Consider the following 8,853-nt stretch of genomic DNA (forward strand, 5'->3'; position numbering starts at 1 on the left):
GATTCCGTGAAATGCAGGTTCTGGGCACTGGCTCAAACCCACTAGATCTACATTGTACGAAACACTCCCAGTGGGTCGCTGGCACACTCGAGTTCAGGAACCACTGCTCCGCGGCAGCTTCGTTACAGCCTGTGGGGAGGCGCTGCTGTGCCTCAAGTTCGCGGGAGGAAAGGGAGTGGGTTGGACCTAACCCTCAGCTTCCTCACCCGGGGGCAGCCTGAAGAGCCCCGTTCATTAGGTCACTCAGGGAGGGAGCTCAGGACAAAAAAGTTGAGATCTTTCCCCTGAAATTCTTTATAGAGCGAGGTTTGAGTAGAGAGAGGATGGGCATCATCTCATCTCCACATGGGAGGGAACCAGCCCTCTAGTGGGCATTTGAATATGTAGATGGGAAAGTCGCACTGTTGACTGGTGGGTGCTAATGGGTACTTGGTGGTCAGGGTGCTACCACACATCTTGCCTCGTGGGGGCTTCCCACACAACAAAGGATTGAGCTTTCTAAATGCCAACAGCGCCCCAGGTGGAGACTCCTTCAGCTTTAAAGCCCCATCACGAGCCTCAACGCAGATGTTTGATAGTTGCTATAGAATCCTCTCTTTGTCCTGTACCTTGAATGGACCATGTATTTCTATGAAGAGCATGTACCTAAAATATTCGGCATGGTGCTTACTTCACTGGAGGTAGCTCTAGGAGTTTCAGATGTACATTGACTTGATCAAGGGAAATGAGGGGCTGAGGATTAATGAATAAGATTATCTTTCCCCAGGGCTTGCCAATTTGGACACCGTCCAGAGTGAAAACATGGAAGAAGGTTGATACATCCCGTTGTTAACTTACGAGTGAAACCTCTGGCTTCCCTCCGGATAGTCCCGCCTCTGTTTGACTACAACTCTTCATTATCTGCGGCAACAGCAGTAGAGTGTTCGGTGGATCACACAGGACTGTGCTGGGAACTGGGGAGGGAGAGCACTTTCCTGGGAACCGCGGTGCATCGGCCTCCGACCTCAGGTTTCACTGTGTCCACGGTAGTTTCTAAGATAAGTTGGGCTTTCTATAAAAATAAATCCAGTGTTAGGAATCATAATTTGTACCAGACTCAAGAAAAAAGATCCTTGGTAAAAAAAAAACAAAAACAGAAAGCAGTTGAAATAGTATTCTTGCCAGGAGCTATAGACCATTCTGCAACGTATTTCCTTTTTAGTGGAAGAAAGGACTTCAAAGCCGTAAGTATAAACATATGCTCCAATAAGTCTACAATCTAAATGTAAGAACCTCCGAACCAACTTCCACATGACACAGTGAGCAAGTCTATTAATTATGTAACTAGATAATATAAAAATGAGATGAAGAGACTGGGAGATGACATACATAAGCAAAAACTAGCAGGGTTTGGAATGAAAAGCTTCCCATATAAATGTGACCGGTAACTCCAGGTTCCTTTACACATCCTGCAAGTCCCTCCATTATATGATCCTTTGAAAACTAACGAATCAGTCTGTATTTTGAGTACTCATTTCGAAAGCATGGGGGGGGGGGGGCGGGGCACAATAATAGAAAAGAAGAAAGCAAGCATTTTGCCCTGAGCGATGAAAGTAGTGAGGTTCTAGGGTCCACGTTGCCACTAACCTTGTACAAGTTACTTTTTGTCATCTGTGAAATTGTGAAACTGCATGATAGCTGAAGTCAACAGTGGTGTTAACAATTTATTAATTCACTTGAATTTCTACTTAATTGTCAGGATTGCTGAGCATGTCACCAAGGCTTGTGATTGGTCTATTTCACATCTTATCCTTTCTTTATGGACCGTGTCACGGAGTAACATAAATCTAATGAGCAACCAATAACAGTTGGAAATTGATATCTTTTCAAAGTTTGAAAGGACTTTGAGGGCAGTGAAAGCCAAGCAGGCAAAGTCATGCTGCTTTTTATTTTATTGCAATGTGTAAGCTTTTTAAACTTCAAATTCAGTACTTGACCCATCTGTTTCTTTGAACATTCATTTGAAAAAGATCTTTTACATTTCAATTGAGTTACAAAAGGGTTATTCTATAATATATCCCATTGAAGTAATTCAAGTTTGTGAGAATTCTAAATCTAAGAAAATGCTTGTAGCCATTCATCAGAGGCTATTTTGGGGAATCTTTTACAGTGATAGTAAGAATTTTTTCATATGTGAGTTCCCCCAAAGGTTTTTCAAAGTAAGCATTTTTTTTTTCCTAAATAGGCTTTTCAAAAAAATCCAATAAAAGCAAATATAGTATGGTGGCAGCTACTTAGAAAAGAAAAGAAAAAAAAACTCTCATAATTTGTCTATAAAGATTTCTTTTGGGAAGCCCATGCTTCTTTAAAAAAAAAAAAAACAATGCCAATCAGGCAATGACAATGAATGAAGGGAAACTGAAGGTCTATTGCAATGTCCCAAGACATTGTCAGGAGGAGACCTCATGCTTAGCATACCGAACCTCTTCAGTTTTCCTCTCCAAATTAAGTACCAATAAAAAAATCAACTTCATAATAAGGTAAGATGGATAATACACTCTACTTTTGAGATATTCCTCTCCTCTGGGGAGACTACCTACCTCAATTTAAGTAAAACTACATCATCTATCTGCCAAGAAAAAGTCACGCCAAATAAAGACAATTTTCAAGGAATATATACTAACTCGCTTTAGCCTATTATCATATCCTTGAACTTAACCTTGAGTGCTTGAGGTGTGTCAGTATTTCAACTCCCGTGAAAATTCTGCCCAACAATGGCACAGTCTGACAGCCACTGATATTCTTAACACATTCAGTGCCATCAATTCTAAGATCAAATACACTTTGCAAGAGCTACTCACACTCCGCAGTGTATAACAAGACAGAAACCAGGGTCGCTGTTGCAAATTTTCCAGGACAAGTGTACTAAATAGGACCAGTGTATCATGATCTTCACCATGGTAGGACTGCACCTCAAAGAAGGTGAACACACTCTTATTGAATGTCAAATACAAAAACCTATGTTACAGAAGAATAGGGTTATTATTATATGGTTATTATTAACCCCAAATATGGTTATTGCCTGGTTGGTGTGGCTCAGTGTTGAGCATCGACCCATGCACCAAGAGGTTGCCAGTTCGATTCCCAGTCAGGGCACATGCCCAGGTTGTGGGCCAGATCCCCAGTGGGGGGCGTGCAGGAGGTGGCCAGTCAATGTTCTCTCTCATCGATGTTTCTATCTCCCTCTTCCTTTCTCTTTCTAAAAATCAATAAAGAAAAAAAAATATGGTTATTATTCTAAGAATGTAGCCCTGGTCAGTGATTAGAGCATTGGCCTGTGGTCCAAGGAGACCCAGGTTCAGTTCCCACTAAGGGCACGTACCTTGGTTGCAGTTTGTCCCCGGCCCTTGTTGGGTCATGTGGGTGGCAACCACTTGATGTGTCCCTTTCACGTCAATGTTTCTCTCTCTCTCTCTCCTTCCCATTCTATCTGAACAAAATATTGAAAAATGTCCTCGGGTGAGGTTAAAAAAAAAAAAGAATATATTCAAGCCAAAAATTGTGTCCTGATAAAAGATTTTAGAGAAACTTGTTTACTGACAGCCAAAAGATTATTTTTACCAGTTATCTGAAGGTAAATAATATTTACAAATATTCAAGTATGTGTTTAAAATATTTAAGTATATGAATTTACAGTAGTAATTTTCATTATCTATGTTAAACCAAGAGCAATACCTGCCTATTCCTGACTCTCAATGTTCTTTAATATGGGGCACGGCACCCAGTTGCTGACACCAGAAACCTGGCTTGAACTCTGTTTAGGATACTACTCCCTTTCTCCTAGCTTCGTCCACCTGGTTACCAACAGCGCACTGTGCCTATGATCTAACTCTTTTCCTCTTCTCTGCCTGAAAAGGTCCCATTTTTTCCTTCACAATTCACAGTTCTGTGGAGCCCAACCTGACTCTCCCAGACAGACTCAGGCCTTCCTAACATCTGAGGTGCCCTAGTCATAATTCTATTCTAGCGCATTACTTTATTACAATTCCATTCTCTGCCCCTCTACCCCCTTAAGAATGGGGTGGATCAGAGCCAAGCTGGTTGGAGACCAGTGGGGCAAACCCGAGCCAACATCCACAAGAGGGAGCCATATGTCAGGAATCTGAGATGAGCAAGGAGCCGAGAATCTAGGGGTCAGCTGACAGTGGTCCCTGGGAGTCACTGCTGGAATGTGGGAAATGGAAAAGGACAGCACAGGGAGCAGGTCCTAACAGGAAGAGGGTCAGAGTGACCGCCAGGAGCGCTGAGGGGCCGGGGCTGACCTTTACCTGAAGGAGGCGCGGTGCCCGGGAACATGAAGCTCTTTACCTTCCTAACTGGCTTGGCCAACACCATCACCTTGCGGGGTGGGGCTTCAACACAGGGATTTGGGGAGGTTCCCTCCATAGCAGCCAGGGTGCCACGAAATGCATGGTACAGGGGATCCTGAGAGAATGCTACAGAGGGGAAAACAGGGTTTTAGGAGAATGTGGTTCAGGGATAGCTCGTCTAGTCATCGCCTTTAAGGAAACGTGGAGGGCGATGGGTCCAGGGGCAGGAGCAGCGTCGGCCAGCTGAGAGGCAAAGCCAGTGGAGTTAGGACACCGGCCCAGGGAGGCTGCAGAGGGAGCAGCAGGGGGAGGGGCAGGGGTCCCTGCGGGGTGTTGGGCCCAGGGAGGGCAGGCGAGGGCTGAACCCGTTCAGAAAGGAGGGAGAAAGCCCTAGACCCCAGGTCCTCTCCAGGCTGCTGCAAACACTCAGCACTCGATAAATATTTGTTCCATAACTTAATGAACGTGACTGTCCTGCTTTTCACATTGATTTAATAGTCTGATCCACGGGGAGTACTTTTCTCAGCTCTTCTAAACGTCTCTCTTGGTTACCCAGTTTATAGATGTTCTTTTCCTACGGCTATTTTCTTCCTCCTGCTCCCCCTGAATGGATAGGAAGAGATTTCTGAATCCCATAAAGCAATGAAGAGAAAGGGCCTGAAGCTGGGAATCAGGTTGGATACTTTTGGGGAAACGATCATTGACGTGGAAACAATCACTGTGATTTTCGTCGGCTGTGTAGGTACCACAGGGTAGTGAAAACCCACTAGCCTTCATCTCATTTCCCCCGTGGGGTGAGTACAGCCACAGCTAAGGAAATGCTGTTTGGGTCCTTGTGGGGGCTGTGCTGGGATGTTATGTAACAGAGGAGGAAGCCCAGGGGGACAGCGAGGCCATTCGATGCTTGGAGCACGTATCGTGTTCCCGCTCGGGCCCTGCGACGTGGGCGGGCGCACGTGCGCCTCCCGAGCCGGCTGCACGGGCTCCTGAGCTGCGTCCTCGGCTGTGCTGCTGGGAACCCGTCAGCCGGTCCTCACCACGAGGAAGTTCAACCCAGGTCGAGGCGGCTTGTTTGCTCTTCCCCGTCAATGGCTGTAAACCGGCGTGTCCCCCGAACGGAAGGAAACCCTCATTGTCTGTTCACACTTGAGCTTCCCTAACGCAAGCGCCCTCCGGGTCGGATCGAGCCGCACGGCTGCTTCGCGCCCGGGTCGTTTGTTTTTTCCTGGACCGGTGATGAGATCAAGGCCTGTATCTATGACCCAGTTTGTGAGAATTTCTGGAAGTGTCAGGTGTTTATCAGGATCGGGGGTGGTTTGAAGTGACTTGCTCCTGTTCGGTCCTGGAGTTCTCTGAGGACCTGAACCTTGTGGCCTGAAACTTCATCACAAGAATACATCCGTGGTAAAACTTTCTGAAAGTTAGGGAGCCTCGGGTCACCATCTAGCTTGGGTCTGGTAACATGCAATCTCTCCATTTCCAGGATTATCAAAAATTAAGTTGCAATAAACCTTTATCTGTTCAGGTGGTTGAGAGGACACCACATGTTAGTTTAAGTGCAAAAATACAAGGTCTCAAAGGAGCTATGGTCAGAAAACTAGTAATGAGAAAATAACTACCCATAAAAATCATAGAACTTTTCAATAATGGGGTGAAATGGCCTCAAAGATCAGTGACACAGTCAACACAGTCCTAGAGGAAGCCAAGGCCACGCGAATGACATGATTTGTACACGGTGACAAAACTCACTGGTGGAGGGACCGGGAGAAGAATCCGGGTCTTCGAATCCTTGAAGCCCAAGGCTCGCAAAGGAAATGCCAGCCACTGCTCTCCCCTCCCAGGCTGCACAGTGGGGAATGCATGTTTCTCATTAAAATTCCGAACTAGTACATAGGTTGAAGGCTGTGGCTCCACATACTTCTTTTTTCAGGCTATTGCATTGCATTTTGCCTTTATTCTTAACTCAAAAGCTTAGCCTAAAAGGAAGTGTGGGGAATTCTTTTAAAAATGGACATTTTCTTTGCACCTGAGACCTTAGAGTTTCCTCAGACCTCATATCATCTTAGCTAGTTTGATTTTCTTTTTTTAAAGTCTTTGTTTTCATTTAACTAAGAAAGTGTGTTCATCACTTACCTTCTTGCCACTTGAAATCCTGCTCTTGTTTAGGTATAAAAGTTCAAATACAGCCCAGCCGGTGTGGCTTAGTGGCTTGATCGTCACCCCATGAACTGAGAAGCCCTGGTTCGATTTTTGGTCGGGTTGTGGGCTTGATCCCCAATAGGGGGTATTCAGGAAGCAGCCGATCTATGTTTCTCTCTCACATCGATGTTTCTATCTCTCCCTTCCTCTCTCCCTCTAAAAAAAAAAAAAAAAAATCAATAAAAACATATTTAAAAAAAATAAAAATCCAAATACAACTTAACAACTAATAAGAGAATAGGTGCGATTGGAAAACTATGACAGTTGTGCTAAATGAGTGGTACTTCTTAGAAAATCATAGGGAATATGAATTCTCTGGTTGCAAGCTATTCACCTGTTGTCATAAAATGATAATCACCTTCTCTAAACCCTTCCATCAAGGTATCTAATTCCCATGTCCCTTTTCCTAGGTCAGGTATGGCCATCCCCTTGGAGATTTAAAGATAGCAAATATATATCAATTACATTAGAAAGATGAAAGATTATTAGAGTGAAGATTTTATTTCTCCAGGCTGAATCCAGTTCCAAAGAATGAATATTAACTAAAAACTTAAAATAATTTTAATTCAAATCTATTTTGTATTATTGAAAAGTTCATAAAAAGTAACTGCTGATGCCCAGCCAGTGTGGCTCAGTGGTTGAGCTTCGACCCGTGCACCAAGAGGTCGCCAGTTCGATTCCCGGTCAGGGCACATGCCCAGGTTGTGGGCCCAATCCTCAATAGGGACAAGCCAATCGATGTCCTCTCTCTCTCTCCCTCTCTCTTCTTCTCTCTCTCTAAAATCAATAAAGAAAAAAAATTTTTTTAATTAACTTTGATGATATCATCTAACAAGTTCCAAGTGCTTCTATTTGGTAAAAAAAAAGAGGGGCGGGGGAGACCTCATAATCTGCATAATCATACCATCTTAGGAAAAGACTTTGATTTTACACAAAGTGTAAATTAAAAGGGGGGGGGGGAAACCCAAGCTGTCGAGTGGGAAAATAATTGTTGTATCAGTATTCCATTCGGCTTACAAGCAATATTGATATACTTTATGTCCAAAGCAGTACTGTTGGAATTGCTATAATGGATGAGTAATTATATTACAATATAACCATCTATTTAACCAAAATGCCTCCCTTATATAATTGAAAAGTGAGCAAGTTTAAAAGTGATGCATGACCACCTACTACTCCTAAAAACCCATGGATAAGCACACCTATTATTCCGAGGTTAGTAATGCCTGCTAGATCTCTTTTTATTCTCCACCTTTGTCAGCCAACTAAGTCCACAGAGCTCTGAACCCTCTCCAGCTTATCTCATAACAAAAGCTGACCACCTGGCATGCGGGCCTGGTTTCCTGAAAACTCACTAATCCCTCCCTAAGACCATGATAACCTGAGTCAACAGCGAGCACATTAGTGAAATACAATTGCTGATTTATAGAGTTGTTCCAGTTAGCCACTGAGCAGGAGGTACCCTCCAATCCTCCCGCTGCTGACCGCTTCATTCAGTGTGCTTGTGGACGTAAAAGATGAGGCGATGAAGGCATGAGTCCATCTGTCCATCTAAAATAACTCCCATTATTATTATTTTTTATCCTCACCTGAGGACATTTTTCCACTGTTTTGTTCAGGTAGAGTGGGAGGGGGAGAGAGAGAGAGAGAGAGAGAGAGAAACATCAATATGAAAGGGACACATCAAGGGGCTGCTTCTTGCACGACCCCAACCAGGGCCAGGGACCCAACCACAACTGAGGTAGGTGCCTTTGGCCAGAATTGAACCTGCGACTCATTGGTCCACGGGCCAATGCTCTAACCACGGAGTCAAACCGGCAGGGCAAACTCCCATTATTTTAAAAAACATAATCGTAATTCAGTTTTTATTTAAGAAGCCATGTCTAGATAAAGACTTTGAACAGTAACAAGTAACCATCTTCAAACTAGAAAAAAATTACGAAAATGCTCTCTATCAAACACTTTCATTGACCTTTGGGACAGTCCCAGGTCCATGAAAGAATGTTAAAAACCTCTAAAAAGGGAAAACAAACTTATACCATCACCACATCTATCAAATAAAAAATATCACACATGTTTCCCAAAACAAAAGTACTGAATTGGAGAGCAGGCTAGCTGAACTAGGGGAGACCCTAAAAGTATCTTGCCTTGGCCCCCCCTGAGACAGAAGGGAGGACCAAGGACCAGGTGGGCTAACTGCTTCGAGGTCAACACAGGTCAGTGGCTAGTATGTGACTAATCTCAAGGGCATGTGATCTCTCTTCCTGGCTCTTTCCAAGTAGGACCAAGTTCACTGTCATTCTCC

The 8,853-nt window shown here is 44.0% G+C and overlaps 1 long non-coding RNA gene across 1 annotated transcript; it reads right to left on the reverse strand.

Annotated features, from left to right (window-relative positions):
* Positions 1-849: 849 nt before the first annotated feature.
* LOC118636908 lies at positions 850-6,537 on the reverse strand. The gene is made up of 3 exons (XR_004960843.1): positions 6,483-6,537; positions 4,308-4,475; positions 850-1,051 (listed from the first exon to the last, which is right to left on the reverse strand). It is a non-coding gene; the product is annotated as an uncharacterized LOC118636908 (long non-coding RNA).
* Between the last annotated feature and the right edge of the window lie 2,316 nt (positions 6,538-8,853).

The sequence above is a fragment of the Molossus molossus genome, unplaced genomic scaffold (assembly GCF_014108415.1).
Source record: "Molossus molossus isolate mMolMol1 unplaced genomic scaffold, mMolMol1.p scaffold_m16_p_20, whole genome shotgun sequence".
NCBI classification, from domain to species: Eukaryota; Metazoa; Chordata; class Mammalia; order Chiroptera; family Molossidae; genus Molossus; species Molossus molossus.